The sequence below is a fragment of the Balaenoptera musculus genome, chromosome 11 (genome assembly GCF_009873245.2).
Source record: "Balaenoptera musculus isolate JJ_BM4_2016_0621 chromosome 11, mBalMus1.pri.v3, whole genome shotgun sequence".
Lineage (NCBI taxonomy): Eukaryota > Metazoa > Chordata > Mammalia > Artiodactyla > Balaenopteridae > Balaenoptera > Balaenoptera musculus.
Window position 1 is genome coordinate 61,006,907 of NC_045795.1, and position 19,174 is coordinate 61,026,080.

At 44.2% G+C, this 19,174-nt stretch overlaps 1 protein-coding gene and 1 non-coding gene across 2 annotated transcripts in view; one reads left to right on the plus strand and one right to left on the minus strand.

Moving 5' to 3' along the window:
- SCN11A (sodium voltage-gated channel alpha subunit 11) overlaps window positions 1-19,174 on the plus strand; it is a 127,490-nt gene that overhangs the window by 29,739 nt on the left and 78,577 nt on the right. The window lies entirely within an intron of this gene.
- Window positions 16,851-16,971, minus strand: LOC118904610. Its single transcript, XR_005022059.1, has one exon. It is a non-coding gene; the product is annotated as a U5 spliceosomal RNA (small nuclear RNA).

The following is a 19,174-nucleotide window of genomic DNA, read 5'->3' on the forward strand; positions in this document are numbered from 1 at the left end:
ACCACAAGTCTGATCTCTATGTTTGTGTGTCTGTTTCTGTTTAGTAGATAGGTTTGTTTGTGCAAATATTTTAGATTCCATATATAAATGATATCATATGGTATTTGTTTTTCTCTTTCTGACTTACTTCACTCAGTATGATAATCTCTAGGTCCATCCATCTTGCTGCAAATGGCATTATTTCATTATTTTTTTATGGCTGAGTAATATTCCATTGAATATATGTACCACATCTTCTTTATCCATTCATCTGTCACTGGACATTTAGGTTGTTTCCATGTCTTGGCTATTGTGAATAGTGCTGCTATGAACATAGGGGTGCATGTATCTTTTTGTACAAAATATCTTTAAAATGTAGCTGTCCTATACAACTCTGAGCAGGATTATGATAAGGTATTGGAATATTACCAAGCTGCAGGCAGAACTCTTTTGTGGGACGGAAGCTTGGTGACCATGGAGGGAGAAATGGGAAAGGGCCTTGAGAATGATGGTGGGAGATGGAGAAGGGCTGGGCTGAGGTGAGAGGAGTGTGTGAGGACCACCCGAGACAGGAAGGTACTGGAAGGTGATCCAAGAGGTCAGGTATGAGCTGCGGGGATACCACTGCTGCCCAAGACAGGAAGAGAACTCTAAGAAGGAGGGATGGGTTAGGCCAGAAACGTTGATGATGGAGACCACAGGACATGTTCCTGGATGGCGGTGAGGAGGGTGGTGGTGGTGGTGGGAAGATGAAATTTCCTAGGCTCAGAGAGTGAGAGACAGTAAGACAAGGAAGAGTATTGTTCCTTCAGAATCCTGTGTGGCTCTGCCCAGGGCTGGAGGGGACATGTAGGGAGACTGGCTGCATGAATGTCAATGGCAGGCATTGGGGCTGTGCAGTCAGGGGAAGTAACAGGTAGGCAGTGCTGGCATCACGTGTGTGCAACCCATGAAGTCACACAGGGCCCTGCACCTAGGAGGGATCAAGCTTGGTTTAATGCTCTGCTGTCACCATTTTGAAATTCAGATATAAACACTTCTCTTTTATCATCTATTCCCTTATTCTCAGCACTGAGGTACCGTATTGGAGCTAGGGTTCTTGGGTTGCAAGCAACAGAAACCAACTTTTCCTATTTAAAATAGCAATTATGGTAACAATTAATGGAAAACTTACTATGTCCCTCTGTGAGGGACCCAGAAACTTAATTAGGAATAAGAGAATAGTTATCATCAAGACCAACACCATCTTAAAATAGAAGCTCACAAGGGAAAGCTAAACTATACTTTCCCAGTAGAATACTGGTAAGAACTCGACCAGAGCCTACTGTCTGCCCACATTGCCTTCCCTGTCTTGATATTCTGGAAATCCTCCAGGAAAATTGAAAACCCTCCTGCTATTTTCCAAGTTAGGACCTCCTTCCCCTTTTGGACTTCATAGCCTTTTGCTCCTCTTGTCAGTCATTTCTGGTTCACTCTCATCATTACCAACCAATCCCTTTCCCTCTTATTTCCCACTTCTCCATCCTGCCAGAGAGCTCAGTAGTACAGCTTGGTGAAATCATAGAAGGAGCACTGCCCTGGGGTCATAGTGTCTGGGTTCAAATCTTGGCTTTGATCTTTATTATCTGTATGACCTTGACAAAGATCTTTAACCTCTCTGAGCCTCATCTGTAAAAGGAGTGAACAGTGCTTAACAAGCTAGTGTGATAATTCAGTGTGATTTTAGATAGATGGATAGATAGATAGATAGAGATACACATATATACATCAATATAGATATATAGGTATATACATGTATATATCAATATCTACATATACATACATGTAAATGTCAATATATAAACCAATAGTTGATGACATACAAATCACAATCTGTAGTTTTCTTAATTAGCCATTCATTTTCCTATTTACCATATTCTTACTGCAAAATTGCAAGCTCCATTAGGAAAGAAAATTGGTCTGTCTTGCTATTGTACCATCCTCAATGCCTAGAACAGTTTCTGGAACATAGTAGGTATTCATTAAATATTTTTGTAAAAACAAATGTATGAATTGTTAAAAAATAAAATAAAATAAAATAGCAATTATGGAAGACAGAGGTGGGGGTGGGTTCATTTGATTGAAGACAATGTTGAAGAGCCAAGAAGAGGCAGATAACAGGCAGCTGTGAACATACTGGTCTCCAGCTGGACATAGCATCTGCCCCTCTGGAGGGACCTCAGTTGAAGAATGAGTAAACCCAACTTGGAGAATATGGTCTGAGAGAGCTCTTATTGAAAAGGACCTGCTGGTCATAGAGCAAGACTGCTCTGTGATTCCTCCTATAGCCTGGCAGTTGAGGAGGCGTCGCAGGTCGGGGGAGAGAGGGAGAGCTTGGAGAAGGATAACTGGTGTAGAAACCTTTCCAAACTAATTGGACAAAAAAGAATTAAAAATGTGATGAACAGGACTTCATTTTACCCCATTCTCCTGGGAACAAATCAGTGAACTGGTCATTATCTTCACCAGAGGCCCATTTAGAAAGAGAACATTGAAAAAGCACATAGAACTGAAGGACTTGTAATCTGTAAGTTTATCTCTAAGTAATTTCTGTCTCTAACTTCCTGATGGGTAAAACACAAGACAAGCTTAGCTTAAGCCGAAAGTGGTTTTGTATTTTTTGGGGTTTTTTTTCTGCATTTCTTTTTTTTCTTTTTTTTTTCTTTTGACATCTTTATTGGAGTATAATTACTTTACAATGGTGTGTTAGTTTCTGCTTTATAACAAAGTGGATCAGTTATACATATACATATGTTCCCATATCTCTTCCCTCTTTCAAGAAACCACTGGTGAGTCATGATGGCCAAAGGACTAGAATCAGAAACTTCAGAGTCCTTAGCAACTCAAAGGGGTTCTTACTCTGTTTGTCACAACCTCCCTGTGAGGTAGGCGCTATTATTAACTCATAGGTGAGGAAACTGAGGCACAGAGAGGTTAAGTAATTACCTTGTCTGGCTCCTAGGATGGGCGGGTCCTCATTCGTCCTGATACAGTCCTTGGGGGTTTCAGAATGTCCTTGTTCATTCCTCCATTACTTCCTTTCTCCATTCAAGTGAGACTCAAGCTCCTGGCACAGGGGAGGGCAGGCTGCAGAGGGCCTGGTGTCCACTGAAACTCTATGTCATAGGGCACAGAAGTGCCCTTCCTCAGTCCCCAATATTCCTGCTTCTTAGGAGTCCTCAACTGGGGGAGCCCAATGTCCTATACCCTTTGTCTGAGGCCTGAATATTGATGAGTGACCTGACCACTCTGGGCAGGGTGACATGGAGCAAAGAACATCAACTCTCAGGGTAGAGGAGAAATCACTGAGACCATCTAATCCAGGGGTCACAGACCCACAGGCTGCAAGAGCCACTCAGGCACCGCGAACAAAATAAGTGGGACAAGAAGAGTGTGAGGGCTGCGGCTGATGGCTCCATCTTAGAACAGCCTGGCTTCTACTCAGCTCTGGCTTATTCTGCTACGTTGGACTGGTGCCCAACATTGCCAGATTTTCTGATTTTTTAAGAGAAGCTAGGCATTTCTTTTCTCCTACCTCATGAGATTATTGTAACAGTTAAAAGAAGTAACTCACCTAAGGTGCTTAGAACATGCATGTGGCACTGGAGGAAGCTCTCAGTAAGTGCTGGTCGCTGTCATTATAGCATTTCACAGATGTGGAAACCACGGCCCAGAAGGGGCTCCCCAAGATCACAGCCATGTTACAGGCTGTCCCACGCTCCTGACCCGGTTTCCCTCTCCTGCCCCAACCCTTTCCTGGGCCATCCACCATCTTCATTGTATAGCATGACACATTTTAGGTAACCGCATAATGCCTTGCCACAGTATTTCTGCAGATTCCCTACTTTTAAGGAAATCTCCTCCCCTTGATAAACGAAACCTTTCTTTAAGTTTGTTCCAGCAAAACAGTCTGCAAGGTTCTTTCATCTGCCTTTAGGTTCACATAGGAGTAGCAGCTTTGAAGCAGCTCCCCGCCCTCTTTTATTAACTCCAAGGGCCTGTATTATACAAACTCAGACTTTTCCCTTTAAGTCAGGGGCTCACCTACTATTTACCCAGGGCCATTAAACCATTAAGAAAAATGATGTTTCGTGGGCCAGGACAATTTGTGCACTTTGTTGATAGTGAAGCTAATTTCCTCTTGCTTTGTGGAAAATGTTGTTTACTCTCATTAAAAGTTCCAGGAATTCTGCACCCTGAGCTGATCCAGGTGGGGTCCCCAAAGAGCAGGCAACAGGACTACCATTTCCTCCTGAGCACTTGGCTTTTGAGCCCTAACAGCTCCAAACAGGGCTTGGTGTTGGCCTCAGTCTCTACTTTTGACTTATGCTTGTTCCCGTGGTTCTGAGTTAATGCCAACTCACTTTCCCTGTCAGATTAATCCCCCTCACTAGAAAGTCTGAGGTTGAATGGGGCCACTCTCTGTCCCTCCTGGTTTTTGAACTGGAATTCTCCCTGTGGATTGCCATGTTGCCTCCTTCTTTGTCTTGGGATGGCCACCATGACACTTGACCTCAAAAATCTGTCAAAGTCAGACGGCCTGCTGCCCTTTCCAGAGGCCACAGATGAAGAGGGCAAAATGAGAAACTGAAGACCGATCTCTAAGGACACAGCCACCGGGCTGCACGCAGGAGGCACTGGCTCCCCCTGGTTTTCAGTGTTACTACTTTTTCAGTCCTTCTCAGCTGACAGAGCTCTACTTCCTGTTGGAGCCAACTTTAAGCCATTTTCCAGGTCTGTTTTTCTGAACTCCTTCTTGAAAATGTAATTAAGGTGCAAGGGGAGACAGCTGCACTCTTTGCATTTGCCATCAGGTCAGGAAGTGACATTCCTGGATAATAAGAATTTCCATAATAGATGGAAAGTCCAACCCCAGAGAAGACTTGTGGTTGATGAAATTAAGGTTTTTCCAAATGAGGACGATAAGGAGCCACGTAAAATAAACTGTGACCTTGGAAACTGTGATGTGTACAGACAGATGTAAGCAGATGGATGGAAGTCTACAGAGAGGATAGACAAAGGAAGACCGGCGATAAACCAATGTCAAGGTTTGTTCAGCTGCAGCCAAGGGAGTAAGGCACTGTGTCTGGAGTTCTGGTGTATCTCATCCTGGGTTTTAGGCAAACCAGTTCTCCACTGCATCAGAAATTTCAGGCTCTATATAGGTTTTGGTTATTAAAAGAAAAAATGTGTCTGCAATTACCTGATTCCCTTTGGCTTACTTCCACCCCTAGTGAGTAAACTTCTGGTTAATAATTTGGCTTCCCTGAAATTCTTTTTTTAATTTATTTTTTTTGGCTGCCTTGGGTCTTAGTTGTGGCACCAGGATCTTTGTCGAGGCATGTGGGATCTTTCGTTGCGGCGCGCAGGCGTCTCTCTAGTTGTGGCAGCAGGTTTTCTCTTCTCTAGTTGTGGTGCACGGGCTCCAGAGTGCGTGGGCTCTGTAGTTGCAGCGCGTGGGCCCTCTAGTTGAGGCGCGCAAGCTCAGTAGTTGTGGCATGCGGGCTTAGTTGCCCCGCGGCATGTGAGATCTTAGTTCCCTGACCAGGGATCAAACCCACGTCCGCTGCTTTGGAAGGCAGATTCTTTACCACTGGACCACCAGGGAAGTCCCTGGCTTCCCTGAAATTCTGATGTTGGGAAGAGGCTGCCTGGGATAGTAGTCATGACTATTTTGTTAAATAGATGAGATATTTCTGACCGATCAAAGCTGAGGACAAGATTCTGGGTCTGACTAGACCCATCCATGAGCTCCTCCCTGCTAGACACAACCACCTACTGGAAACTTGAAAAGCTCCCAAATCTCTCCTGGGTTCAGAGACACCTGAAGCCTCTCACATGTCTCTCCTTGTCCTCCTGCCTTTCCCATGGTGTTCAGTTTGTAGTCTCCATACTGCAGACTTGGAGAGGGAAGTGACCTGCCTGGGCTCCTGCAGTGGGTGCATGTAGCAGCTGCGACTCCTAACTCCCGTTAATGACTGAGACCACAGTACACAGTTGCCTGCACTGGTTCTGGGTATTTTGCTGCACTTCTCACCCATTAACTTCCCTTCCTGGAAAGATGTTTTAAAAACCACTTTGCTTCTGGAATTGGGCTGTTGGCATGCTGCAGGCCTGGGTTAAATCTCAGTATAGCCTTCTCGTTAAGGAAAGAGGTTGAGTGGTGAGGTTAGACCACGCTGAGGAGGATCTTAAATGTTTGCTGGGAAATTCTCGAAGAATTTTGTAGGGAATTGGGAGACTTCAGCTTTTTCAGCTAAGAGGCAACCTGCCCATATATGAATTTTTGACTGTGTAGAGAATTGATTAGAGAAGACCAGGGCTGGAGGGGTCTATTATAATGGTCCAGATGCCAGAGGATAAGAGTGGGATTAGCAGTGGAGATGGAGAAACAAAGTTAGAACAGATTTTGGAGGAACGCTATGCAGAATTGGCAAAGAAGTGTTTTATGAAGGGTGAAGTTTAAAAGGTTCATGGAAGGCCATTTAAAACTTTATTAGTTATATGTTTATTTTTACGTGTTGAAGTCCCTGCCTGCCATGGTCTCATGTGAATGACATGGCAGAGGTCTGCAGAAAATGGGCATGGAAATGGCAGTGTCTGGAGGATTCATAAGGTTCAGAAAGCTCTGCTTCTCAAAATCTGTGAGCAATATGCCCTGCTATGCCTTCATGGTCCCAGGAAGAAGTTCTGACCCCACTGGAGAAAGCTTATAGTGTCTCCCATGCCTCATTATCAAACTGGAAACACAGAAATTGAGTAAGGAAGAGAAAAGTTACACCCACAAGGAATTGCTGGACTTTACTACTTTATGTCTCAACAATCTAAGAATCATTCATTCACTCATCCATTCATCCACTCATTCATTCATCCACTCATTCACTCAGCAGATACCATTGAGTGCCTATAATGTATCAGGCACCATACTGGAAATTTAATGGTGAGCAAAACCAGGAGTGGTCATAGCCCTGGTGGAATTTACAGAATCCAGAGGAAAAGACAGATGTTAATCGATCTCATAAACAAATGGAAAACTGCCCCTGGGATAAGTGCTAAGGAGAGACTTGCGGTGCTCTGAGGCCTGAGAGTGGGAGGATTTGGCACAATCAGGGACGTCTGTGAAGTATTCCCAAGGAAATATCTTACACTGATATTTGAAAGGCTGGAAGGAGTTTAAGTGCGCTAAGAGGGTGGTGGGGAAGAGGGTTCTGGGGTGCGGGGGGGACAGCATGTGCAAATACCCTGTGGCTTCAGGAGGCATGGAGAGCACTAAGGACAGGAAAGAAAGCTGTTGTGGCCAGGGGAAGAAAGAAGGGACAGGAGGCTGGAGGGGGCAAGGCCAGACCATGCCGGGTCTGTGAGCCACGGTAAGGGGCTTGTCTTTATCATTGCTTATCATGTTTAAAGTCTAATCACATCATGTTGTCTTCGCTATATTGCTTTTTTAGGATTACTTTCTATTTACAGCAAGTATTATTAATTTTTAATGTGTCATAGTGACTTATAGATTTTTTAATAAAAATATATTTAAGGGGCTTCCCTGGTGGCGCAGTGGTTGAGAATCTGCCTGCTAATGCAGGGGACACGTGTTCGAGCCCTGGTCCGGGAAGATCCCACATGCCACGGAGCAACTAGGCCCGTGAGCCACAACTACTGAGCCTGTGCGTCTGGAGCCTGTGCTCCGCAACAAGAGAGGCCGCGATAGTGAGAGGCCCGCGCACCGCGATGAAGAGTGGCCCCCACTTGCCGCAACTAGAGAAAGCCCTCGCACAGAAACGAAGACCCAACATAGCAATCAATCAATCAATAAATCTTTAAAAAAAAAAAAATTCACTTAAAAAAAAATATATATATTTAAGATTAAAAATTGACTTGATTTAAATAAAAATAGTAATAGTCATACAGGTGGTAAGCAGAACTGTCAAGAATTGCAAACATGATGTGGAGTCAACTCTCATGGAAGGAGTGTGGGTGCTGATCACAAGTCTAGTTACCATCCATCACCATACAATTGACCCCTTTCACTTATTATACCCCTTCCTCTCAGGTAACCATTAATCTGTTCTCTATATCTATGAGTTTGGTTTTGTTTTATTTTGTTTGTTTGTTTTGTTTTGTTTTTGTTTTTTTGGGTTTTTTTTTTTAGATTCCACATGTGAATGAAATCATATGGTATTTGTCTTTCTCCATCTGACTTATTTCACTTAGCATCATACCTTCAAGTTCCTTTCATGTTGTCGCAAATGGCAGGATCTCATTCTTTTTTTATGGCTGAGAAATATTCCATTGTGTGTGTGTGTGTATATATATATATAAAAGAAAACAAGTAAAGAATGGAGATTGTTGGACACTATGCAAAGTGAAATAAGCCAGTCACAAAAAGACAAATACTTTATGATTCCATTTATATGAGATACCTATGAGTAGTGAATTCAGAGAGAGAAAGTGGAATGGTGGTTGCCAGGGGCCGGGGGAAGGGTAGAATAGCGAGTTAATGGGTGCAGAATTTCAGTTTTGCACGATGAAAAGAGTTCTGGAGATTGGTCTCACAACAATGTGAACACTTAACAGTATTGAACTGTATGCTTAAAAGATGGTACATTTGGGCTTCCCTGGTGGCGCAGTGGTTGAGAATCTGCCTGCTAATGCAGGGGACACGGGTTCGAGCCCTGGTCTGGGAAGATCCCACATGCCACGGAGCAGCTGAGCCCGTGAGCCACAACTACTGAGCCTGCGCGTCTGGAGCCTGTGCCCCGCAACGGGAAGGGGCCGCGATGGTGAAAGGCCCGCGCACCGCGATGAAGAGCGGTCCCCGCACCGCGATGAAGAGTGGCCCCCACTTGCCGCAACTGGAGAAAGCCCTCGCGCGAACTGAAGACCCAACACAGCCAAAAATAAATAAATAAATAAATAAATAAATAAAGTAGCTATAAAAAAATTAAAAAAAAAAAAAAAAAAAGATGGTACATTTTTATTTACAATAACTAAGGTATGGAAATAACCTAAATGCCCATTTAATTGGACTTACAATAGGCTTTCTTAATCTATCCTCCATGTCTCTTAACCCCGCTTACTTGTTTTGCCTCATTTTGTGTTCTTTTCCTACACTTTGGTTTAATTTCTTTATATTTATCTTCCAGTTTTAAAATTTTCTCTGCCTGTGTGTCTGCTCTGCTGTATAACTTGCATACTACATTTCTACTTGCAGTTGCTAAATATTTTAATTTGTGGACATTCTATTTGTTTCATTTTAAAATTTGCCAAGATCATTCTTTATAGTTTCTTGTTTCCTCACATTTTTTCTGTTAGTTCCTAAATTTTCTGTCTGATAATTCTAGTACCTAAAATCTTTGTGTTGTCCATTGCTTTGACTGGCTCTCACTGACGGTGACTTATTTCTTTCTATGTTTTGTGATTTTGATTGTGAACTGCTAATTTTTGTTAAAACCTTACTTGTGGGAATTGCTTGAAGCCTGAATCAGAGTGGAATTTCTCCAGAAAGATTTGTATTTGTTTCTGCTATCCTACTTCTAGAGGCAGTGTTATTTCTTGTTCACTTTACTTTGTGGGTGTAGCCCTTAGATGCTCCAGTTTTACACAGTGGACTCCTCTTACATATTCCACTTTAGGGGCCCCCAGACTTTCTCTCCTGCTCCATACTCTGTGTAGCCATCTAAACAGCAGCATAAGGTCTTGAGGGCATGGCAGAGGTCCTTTAGGTAAAAGATAGTTCCAACACTCTCTTTCATCCAAGGGTTTCTGTTTTCTCTTTATCTCTAGAGTCCTCAGAGCTTTTTAAATATTTTAATTTTTCATCTTTTAATATTTTATCCAGTATTTTAATTGTTTCAATTGTAAAATTATTTAGGGTATTTAGCTCTCCATGTCAGTCCAGGGTCCTCTTTAAGCTTCACATTTTCTTTATATAAAAACCATTATCTATATTCCTTTCTTTGTTACTGTTTTGATTTTCCGATATGTGTATATGTGTGTGTGTGTGTGTGTGTGTGTGTGTGTGTGTGTAAATAAATAAATAAATAAATATATATATATATATATATATATATATGGCTTCAGTTCTGACTCCTGACTTCAAGTAGAACCTGTGAGCCTCTAATTAACAGGCTTGTGAAAACATTTTTTTCTCCTGAGATTACATTTATTTATACAAAAGTTTCATGGAGAGGAGTATAGCAATTAATTTTTTCTTGTGATAAAACTGAAGGTTGAGAATAGTGTTTAAAAATAAAATTAAATATAAATTTAAATTAGGAAAAGGAACATGGTCTTCAAACTTATTGTGCTATATCTTTTTTTTTTTTTTAAGACGGCATCTTTAAGATCGAGGACTGTGTTAGATTATGCACCACTCCTGACTTAGTGCTTTTTTTTTTAAAATTAATTAATTAATTAATTAATTAATTAATTTTTTTGGCTGTGTTGGGTCTTCGTTTCTGTGCGAGGGCTTTCTCTAGTTGTGGCAAGCGGGGGCCACCCTTCATCGCGGTGCGCGGGCCTCTCTTGTTGCAGAGCACAGGCTCCAGAGGCGCAGGCTCAGTAGTTGTGGCTCACGGGCTTAGTTGCTCCGTGGCATGTGGGATCTTCCCAGACCAGGGCTCGAACCCGTGTCCCCTGCATTGGCAGGCAGATTCTCAACCACTGCGCCACGAGGGAAGCCCTGTGCTGTATCTTATAACTCTGTTTTTCTATGTCTGTATAATAAGAATATCTTTTGCTAATGTTTGTTAAATTGTCCTGTAGACATGTGGATTTCCACATTTGAATGTTGTCTGCCATTATCCTGTAACTATAACTCTCTAGGCCTTGCTAATAATTGTCATACAAGCATTACTTGTGAAATCCTGGTCTATAACAGATCTATATGTTTCTAAATTTCTCTTTTTGATGATGGTGTTATCAGGCTCACTTTGCCTGCCTCTTCTCCCTTTCACCATGGAATTATTAATTTATTCCCAGACTCTAACACATTCTTTGTCTTAAGTGTTAGAAAGATTTTTTTTCTATGCAGCCCACAATGAGTTCAATATGCTTGTATCTGCACTCCCAACCGAGTGAAGGTAGAAGCTGTGTCTTACTCATTTCTGTGTCTAAGTGGTTTATAATTTAGTAGGAACTCAGGAATATAATGAATAGAATAGAAACATAAGAAGAAAAAAAAGCGTCAAAATCCAAGTTTTTAAATAGCAGTTAATCTGCTATTGAGGCCACCTGGCTTTATTCAGGGTGTGAGACGTCTGAGTGGGGCCCAGCAGGGGCAGGGTTGGTGTTCAGAACCTGCCACTCAACCCAGCCCTCTGATTCTGTCTCTCTTAGGCTACCTGGCTGCCAACAGCTCCAGCTAAAGGAGCACCAGAGTGTGGGTAATGGGACCCAGCCACCACGGGTGGCTGGGGAGGGAGGTTGGCCCAGTACTTGTCATCTCTGCATGATGGCTCTGTGGTCCTGGGGAAGCTACAAGCCTGAGACTGCTCCCACCTCCCCTCCCCATTCAGGGAGGCCCAGCATTTTGTTCCCTCCAATTAACTGTGCATAACAACAAGGAGTGAAACCAAGTGATTTAAGTAATAATTTATCATATTCAGTTCACCATTAACAGCCATCTGGTGTTTCCTTTGCCCTTTTAAATGAGTCTTTGTTCTGATGCTCAGCTCTTTTGTGTATTCCATAAGCTTTTAATGCATGCCTTCCCTCCCTCCCTCCCTCCCTCCTCCTGCCTTCCTTGAGCTTTGAAGCACTAGTGTCTTTCTAGAAGCAGCTGAGCCACCTCTCATCTAGCATCCTTGTCCCATTTAATAGGGAACTTGAGTGTTAGTTTATGAGCATGAACTCCCGGCTGCGTGCTGAGAAATGCAAGGGAAAAGGATACAGTCTTTGCTCTGGACCAGCTTTCAACCTAACTGGGGGGATGAGGCTCATCCAACATGAAGCGGTCAGAGGAAGGAGGGGACAGTATTTGTCAGTGTCAGAAAAGTTCGGCCTTGCTGTGAGGAAAGCTCCCTGGAGGAAAGGACTGAAACCAGTTCTGAATGTTGGTGTGGATTTGGGGAGGAAGTAGAGGAGAGGGCAGCCCACGCAGGGGCCTAGTGGGAGCACAAGTGTGGATTTGGGCAAATCTGGCGTGAGGACAGGTGAGGTAAAGTCAAGGAAGTGAACCTTAACCAGGCTATTGCTGATTAAGGGAGGCTTTTGTCTGCCTGCTTGCTAGTTTGTCTCATCTATGGGATCAGCTGGCCTATGAGCCTCCTTTTCTTAACCCCATGGTTTCTGGGGTGTGGAGAGCCCGACCTTACAGAGGAAGTCAGGCAGTGGCCCCAGTGCAGTTTTAGGTTTTCTTAGTTTATTTACTTTCACAGCTGTATTCTGGTGGGCTCTGTGTGTGTATGTGTGTATGTGTGTGTGTGTGTGTGTGTGTGATCAGGTATGTGTGAATGCACACCTTGGCTCTCAGGGACTCTCATCAGACAGTTATGTTTCTGGATTTGGTGCTGGGGTGGTAATAACTGAACTGGGGCAGCAGGGGCCATAGCTTTGAGTCACTGAGGCTATGAGACCCTGGGCCCCTGAAGAGGCCCTGATAGCAGATCTGTCCCTACCTCAGGCCTGTTGGGCTCCCTGATGGTGGAGGATGGGCCTAAGCATGGGGAGACAGGGAAGCCTGGACCTTCGGAGGAGCTGAAGGAGCGCCCACACAGGTCCGTCCTCTCGAGCAAGGTCCCGGGGCTCTGGCGGCACATTGAGGGGCCCATAGTCAGGGTGTGCCCACAGCCCAGTGCACTGTTTCCTTCTCAGAAGGAAACACCATGCTGGGGGAGGGGGTCTCACTGGCCTTCCAAGGAGCCAAGGTGCTAACAGACTGGACTGCCCAGGGCACAGATCATCCCGGAGAGTGAGCTGAGGAGGGAGACAATGTGCAGGGACCCCATGGTCTGACTCTTCAGGCATCTAGGAGCCTGTATTCATGTGCTCACTTCAGGGTGTCTCTTGGCTAAAATGTCTTAAAAATGAGGCCTCAGGGGAAAAAAAACCCATTAACTAAGATTTCATTTTAATTTCTGAAATTAAATATAAGTTGAGAGCAAGCAAAATAAGACAACATTACCTTTAATTCCAAATTATGGCAATCCAATGATGTGGAGACCTACTTCTTTACTCAGATGTCTTTTGGGAAGAGCATATTATTTATTTGAAAGAAATACTCAGAGAAATTGCTTGAGATGGAGGGTAAGACCCCAGGGGCATGCATGTAAAAAAATAGAGGGGGCATCTTTGAAACTGTTATGCTCAAGGCATCAAAAGAAATTTGCCTCATTCCTGAGAGGAAAGTTGGTAGGAAATTTAGGTGAATAGAAAGAACTGAGGGTCCAGTGGGGTTGGGGAAAGCCAAGAGAGATCCTCCAGGGCCAGAAGTGAGGGGCAGCAGGATTGGATACAGGTGACAGCAGAGGGACAGGCAGCTAACATCTGTGTGACAATAAAAGGACACATTCTTTTAATGGCAACAGATGGCCACAGGGTCAAGCATGCCTGGGGGTTTTGGTTGGGCCACCTTATACAGAAGTAGCCGGGGAGGTTCTGTGCTCAGGATTTTAGAGAGAGAACCGAGTCTCATCCAGTTTAGGTTTTGACATGAAACAATTAACCCGAGGCCACGTGGTGAACTGAGGAGGAAGGTCTTCCGATTTCTCCTGTGACACTCAGTCATTCTATTTCTGAACTTAAACCTCAGTTAGCAGATATTGTCTCTCTTCTATGTACATTCATTTCCAGATGCCTTTAAATTTGCTCTAGAAATACCAACATCCTCTTTCTGCCTAGTCAGGAAAGAGCAGAAAAAGAAAGCTGAAATGTCATCTCGAACACTGACTGCAGCCGCTGGACCACCTTCAGCCTCCTAGGGATGGTGGGAAGGGGGTGGGGGGCGGGGGGCGGGAAGGAAGGATAGGAAGGGGGGTTGGTCAGGAAGGCAGCTTCACAGTCAGGTCAGATGTGTTTCTTCCTGTTGCTGCAGCTCAACTCCCTTCCTCTGTATTCCCCAAGGACTGACTGTGCAGATATCTGATGTCACACAGGCCACTGAGCTTTTGCTGAAAGCCTAGACCCGTTCTTCCCTTTTACAAGCTTGGTGGTGCTGCCCCTTTAAGACTTTCCTTGGCTTTACCTCTTCCCTTCCTCCCTAAGAAGCCCAAGACCAAACCGAGAAGAATGAAGCCAGGGTAAATTGAGAAAATATTTGAAACCTATTAAGTGTGGCTACAAGTTTATTGCAATTCTTAAGTTAATTATATCCTTTTTGACTTCCAGCCAGTCCCTCACTGGGCTTCCATATAGACTTGGCCACCTATCCCAGCCTCAGGCTGGCAGCATGCCTATCTGTCTGCCTTGTTCCTTCCCTCCCTCCTTCCCACCACCTCTTCCCCCCTCCCTCCTGCACAATTAAGTCAGCAATCCTCTATAGCTACTACCTCCTGGAGCTTAAATGTGGTCAGGGCTGGAGTGGGTATAAAGAATTTGAAGTGTGTGTGTATTTGTTTCCCTGTGAGGGGCAGGGACATGGTAGATCGTGGAAGATCACGTATATAAACGCTTTCTCTTACCTCAGCCACGAACATTTATTTTAGCTTGTACCTTACAAAGTGTTACCCCCTGGTCATTTAAATCTCATGAATCCTTTGTACAAGTAGGTGTTAGCACTGTACATCCAGGTGTTTATGGATGAAGAAACTGAGGCTCAGAGAAATTTTACAAAGAGATTGATTGCACAGCTATTAGGTGGCAGAACAAGATGGGATTCAAGACCAGGTGTTCAATTCAAAGTTGTGTGTGTGTGTGTGTATGTGTTTCCTCTCTACACTACACTGGTTCTCAAATAACAATAGAGTTGTACCTTTGTATAACATTTAAGAGTACAAAAGGAAGTTCATTCATATTGCCTTATTTAATCATTAAAACATTATGATGTTGGTGCTGTCCCCATTTGGGGGTTCTTTAGGAGTTCTCCTCCCGGATCCACCCCCAGGTTGGCATTGGGAGCTGCCTGACCTCTAGCTTCCTGACCCTCTGTTTATTGGTTTAGAGTCAGCCCCCGAGCCAGGTGAGGTCACTCAGCCCCTTCCCTGGGAATTTTGAGAATGAAAAAGGTCAGCATGTAAACGCAGTGGTTGAGAGTGGTCATTTTCTGTCAGGTCAGCTAGGACCAGAGAAAGCCAGTGTACAGTAAGACAGGAGAACAAAGAGGCTGGGGAACAGCAACAGAAACAAGAGATGAGGAGAGGCAGAACTTCCTGAATGTCCTGCAGGTCTTCAATCTTTGGTTCTGTTCCATGAGAGTCAGCAGCTTCTCTTCCCTTGGATTCTGTATGACACTCCTGTTCCCTGCCAATAAAATCTTTTTTGCTTATACTGTATACTAGGGTTAGGATTTTCTTACTTGCAACCAAAAGAATCCTGAAAAATACATATCAGAAAATGGAAGCAGTGAACTAAGCGCTAAATATAGGTACAAGAAGTGAATGATAGGAGTTAGAGGATGGAGCAGTTTTTGCTGTTGTGTTACAGGAGATCTCATGAGCTGGGCTTTGAAGCCTTGCTCACAACCTACATGTATGTAACCATTTGGCAAACCCTGTGGAGGGGAAAGAAAAATACACAGGAACCATCTTTTAGGAAATTTCTGAGCATAGCAGGTGCTTTCGGTACTCCTGCCACATTCCGTCAGACTACCTCTGATTTCAGCTAAAGCTGTGGTGGACAGCTCTTGTGTACTAACAGCATCCCACCTCAAGGGTCTGTCTTGCTTCCCTTGGCTTTTCTGTCTCAGTGCTTTCTCCAAAGCCATGGGAGCTCTCTCAGCCCATGAGCAAGCATAGCCCAGAGATCTGGAGGTTGGAGAGAAGTTAACCCCAGCTGAGACTGGAGGATCTGCTTCCAAGATGGCTTACTCTCATGGCTGATAAGTTGGTGCCAGCTCTTGGCAAGAGGCCTCCGTTCCTCCCCACGTGGAATCTCCACAGGGCTGATTGAGTGTCCTCACAGCATGGTGGCTAGCTCCCTCCAGAGGGGCAATCCAAGAGAGCAGGGAGAAGCCACGTTGCCTTTTGTGACCAAGCCTCAGAAATTACACACTGTCACTTCTGCAATATCGTGTTGGTTTTACCTGTTCAATTTGGGATAGGACCACACAAGAACATGAATACTGTTATCAGAGGTAAGGGTCACTGGGGCTATTTTAGAGGCTGATTACCATAATGCCCCTGTGGACAACCCTCAGCCAATAGGGGATGTAAGCCAGAGGACAAATGTCCAGCCTCCTAATTCTCAAATAAATTCTGAATAGCTCCTCAGAAGCTCCCCAGAGAGGCTGAGCCCCAGTCTGCCATATCTGTAATCATCTGAAGTGCACACCCTTTGTTGGCTTCTCCTCCTTCTTAGCCTTCCATTCTTCTCTCCCTCACTCCTGTTTCCTGTGATTTACCTCCCAAACAAACTCTTTCACTGAAGTACTTGCCTAATGCTTTTGGAGGAACCTAAACCAAAACACAAAGGTAGTATGTAAAATAATTTCATTTGTTCGTTTGTTTTAATATTTATTTATTTGGTTGCACTGGGTCTTAGTTGTGGCATGTGGGCTCCTTAGTTGTGGCAGGAGGGCTCCTTAGTTGTGGCATGTGAACTCCCAGTTGCGGCATGCACGTGGGATCTAGTTCCCTGACCAGGGAATGAACCCCGGCCTCCTGCATTGGAAACACCAAGCCTTACAAACTGGGCCAGCAGGAAAGTCCCTCGCTAGGTCTATTTTTATACACAGAAATATCAGGCTTGCTTATTCCCACAAGCCCTCAAAAAATGGAAACAACAGTCATGCTTGTCCCTCTCCACATGAATCTTTAGTAAAAGGCAAAATATTCATTTGATTATGAAGAGAAGTACGAGTATAGATTAAAATAGTTTTGAAATGGTGTGGAGCTGATCACGAAGGTATGTGATGTACTGCGCTGTTGGAATACTGATAGTTAACCATGTAGAGGAAACTCACAGAGGGATAGCGTGGTCTTGAAACCTTCGTGGAAGCAGCAGGAATTGAGAGATGGAGGGATTGGGGGAAGGAGCAAGAAGAAAGGCAAGAGGAAGGCAGCTTTAGCAATACCCTGAGCGAGGCAGGGAACAGAGAAGAGGGATGTGGCTGGGGGAGGAGTGGTCAGTGCATGGGACAGTCTACCAGGAAGGGGCTGGGGCAGACTGTCCATTGGGAAGGCCATTGTGACAGTCCAGTTAGAGGTTAGAAGGGCTTGTACGTCTGGAAATGAAGGATGGAAGTGAAGAGCAAGATCTTACAGAGCAGGACACGCCAGGGCTTCCTTCCCAGAACCAGACAGATAGGATTGAGGAGCCTGCACTGGGTTTCAGAAAGGACTGTGAGGTTAGCAGTTCTTTTATTCATTCATAAATAATTATTAAACACTTATTAAATATGTACTCTTATAAGCATGGGGTCATAGCAGTGAACAAGATCATGAAACTGTGTCCTCAACAAGCATGTTTTCTGTAAGGAACTATCTAGGAACCTCCCTTAGGATCCTAAAGGCAAGTGCATGCTAGGAAATGGATTCTGGACTTCCTCAGAGCTGTGTCCTCAGAATCAGTCACAGCTAGTTCTCCTTGGTTTGCTCATTCCAAGGTTCCCCACAAAATGTCCTGCTCCCTTTGGCTGCTCTCACCTTCTGCTGTGGTGTACATCACACCCTCAGCATCATTCATTAACATCTGTTCATTTGCGTGGATGTCTTATTGTCAGTGTGATTACAGCAGTGGTGCATATTAGGGAAACAGGACGTGGTGGTTATTCATAAAATAATCAGAAGCCTAAGACAGTGCCAGTGCCATGCCTGTGACTCAATACAAGTTCAAGTTCAAACTCAGCAGTATCCAAGTGGTATGCAAGGCCATGCAAAACATCCCTTCATCTTAGCCTCCTCCTCTTCTATCCCCATGGAATCACTTGAGATTCTCTACACGTCCTATCCTTCCAGGCCTGTGTGTCCTGGCTCATGCTTTTCCTGGCATCCCTGGAAAGCCCATCCCTACTTTCTCACATATTGAGTTCTTACTCATTTTCTGAGCCTCAGCTCAAATCCCATCTCTTCTTGGAAGCCTTCCTGGAATGAGTTGCTCTCTGCTCTATGCTGTGAAGGCCTCTGTTTGCATCTTGCTTGCAGCCCCTTGATGCTCCCTTTCTTGTTTTATAGTTCTTTGGACAGGTTTCTTTCTCATAAGAAACTGTAGGCTGCTCAAGGGCCCAGGTCTTATTTTAGTATTTCCAGGTGCTCTGCAATAGTGGACATTCAGTGTCATCTTTGCTAAATCAACAGATGGAAGGCATGGCTGCTCCACCACCTTGACCACTGATGCTGAAACTGATCAGCTTATCAGATGGTGGGACTGAGACTGGCAACGTCTTGCTGCCTGCTAGCACTTGAGGGAGGTGATGATGCTATATGGCTCGAGGGATGCAAATGCGGGTGCTCTGGCATTGGCATCTTATATTATGAAGTCCCAGCACAGGTGCTCTGCTCCATTTTTCAAACGCATGTTTGCCTTCCCTAAGTTCTCCACAGGAGACGTGAATCTGGGGGAAGTCCTGAATGCAAGCCCCATAGTGCTCAGGCGGCCTGTGTTTGTGTTACTCTTAGTCACTTAAGTCTTTACATTTGGAATCATTTTTACTTCCTTGAAGATGGAGCTAGAAAGATTCTTTGAAACTTCAGAGTGGGAAGTCTGAATCTGACTTAATAGCTTAGGAAAATAATATTTGCAAAGAGTTTATATTAAAAAAGGCCAGGACCTCTTAAAATAATAGATTTTGAGGCCTCCTTTACCTCTTCAAATGTACACGTTTTTATCCACGTAAAAAATGCTAATTAACTCTAAGCACTTCTCTTATTCTTTGATCTTCTCTTATTCTGAGAGTCACCCTAAAATCAGACAAGGGTTTAGAATTTCTGATCACTGCCTTAAAACGTTGGATCATATACACTGTGCCAGGCCTGGTACTAATCCCATCCCATGTCTGTGATTTCATCCTCTCCATGGGGTCTAGGTGTTGAGTCAGTAGAGGTAGAAAAGCAACCAGGCCTTTTCT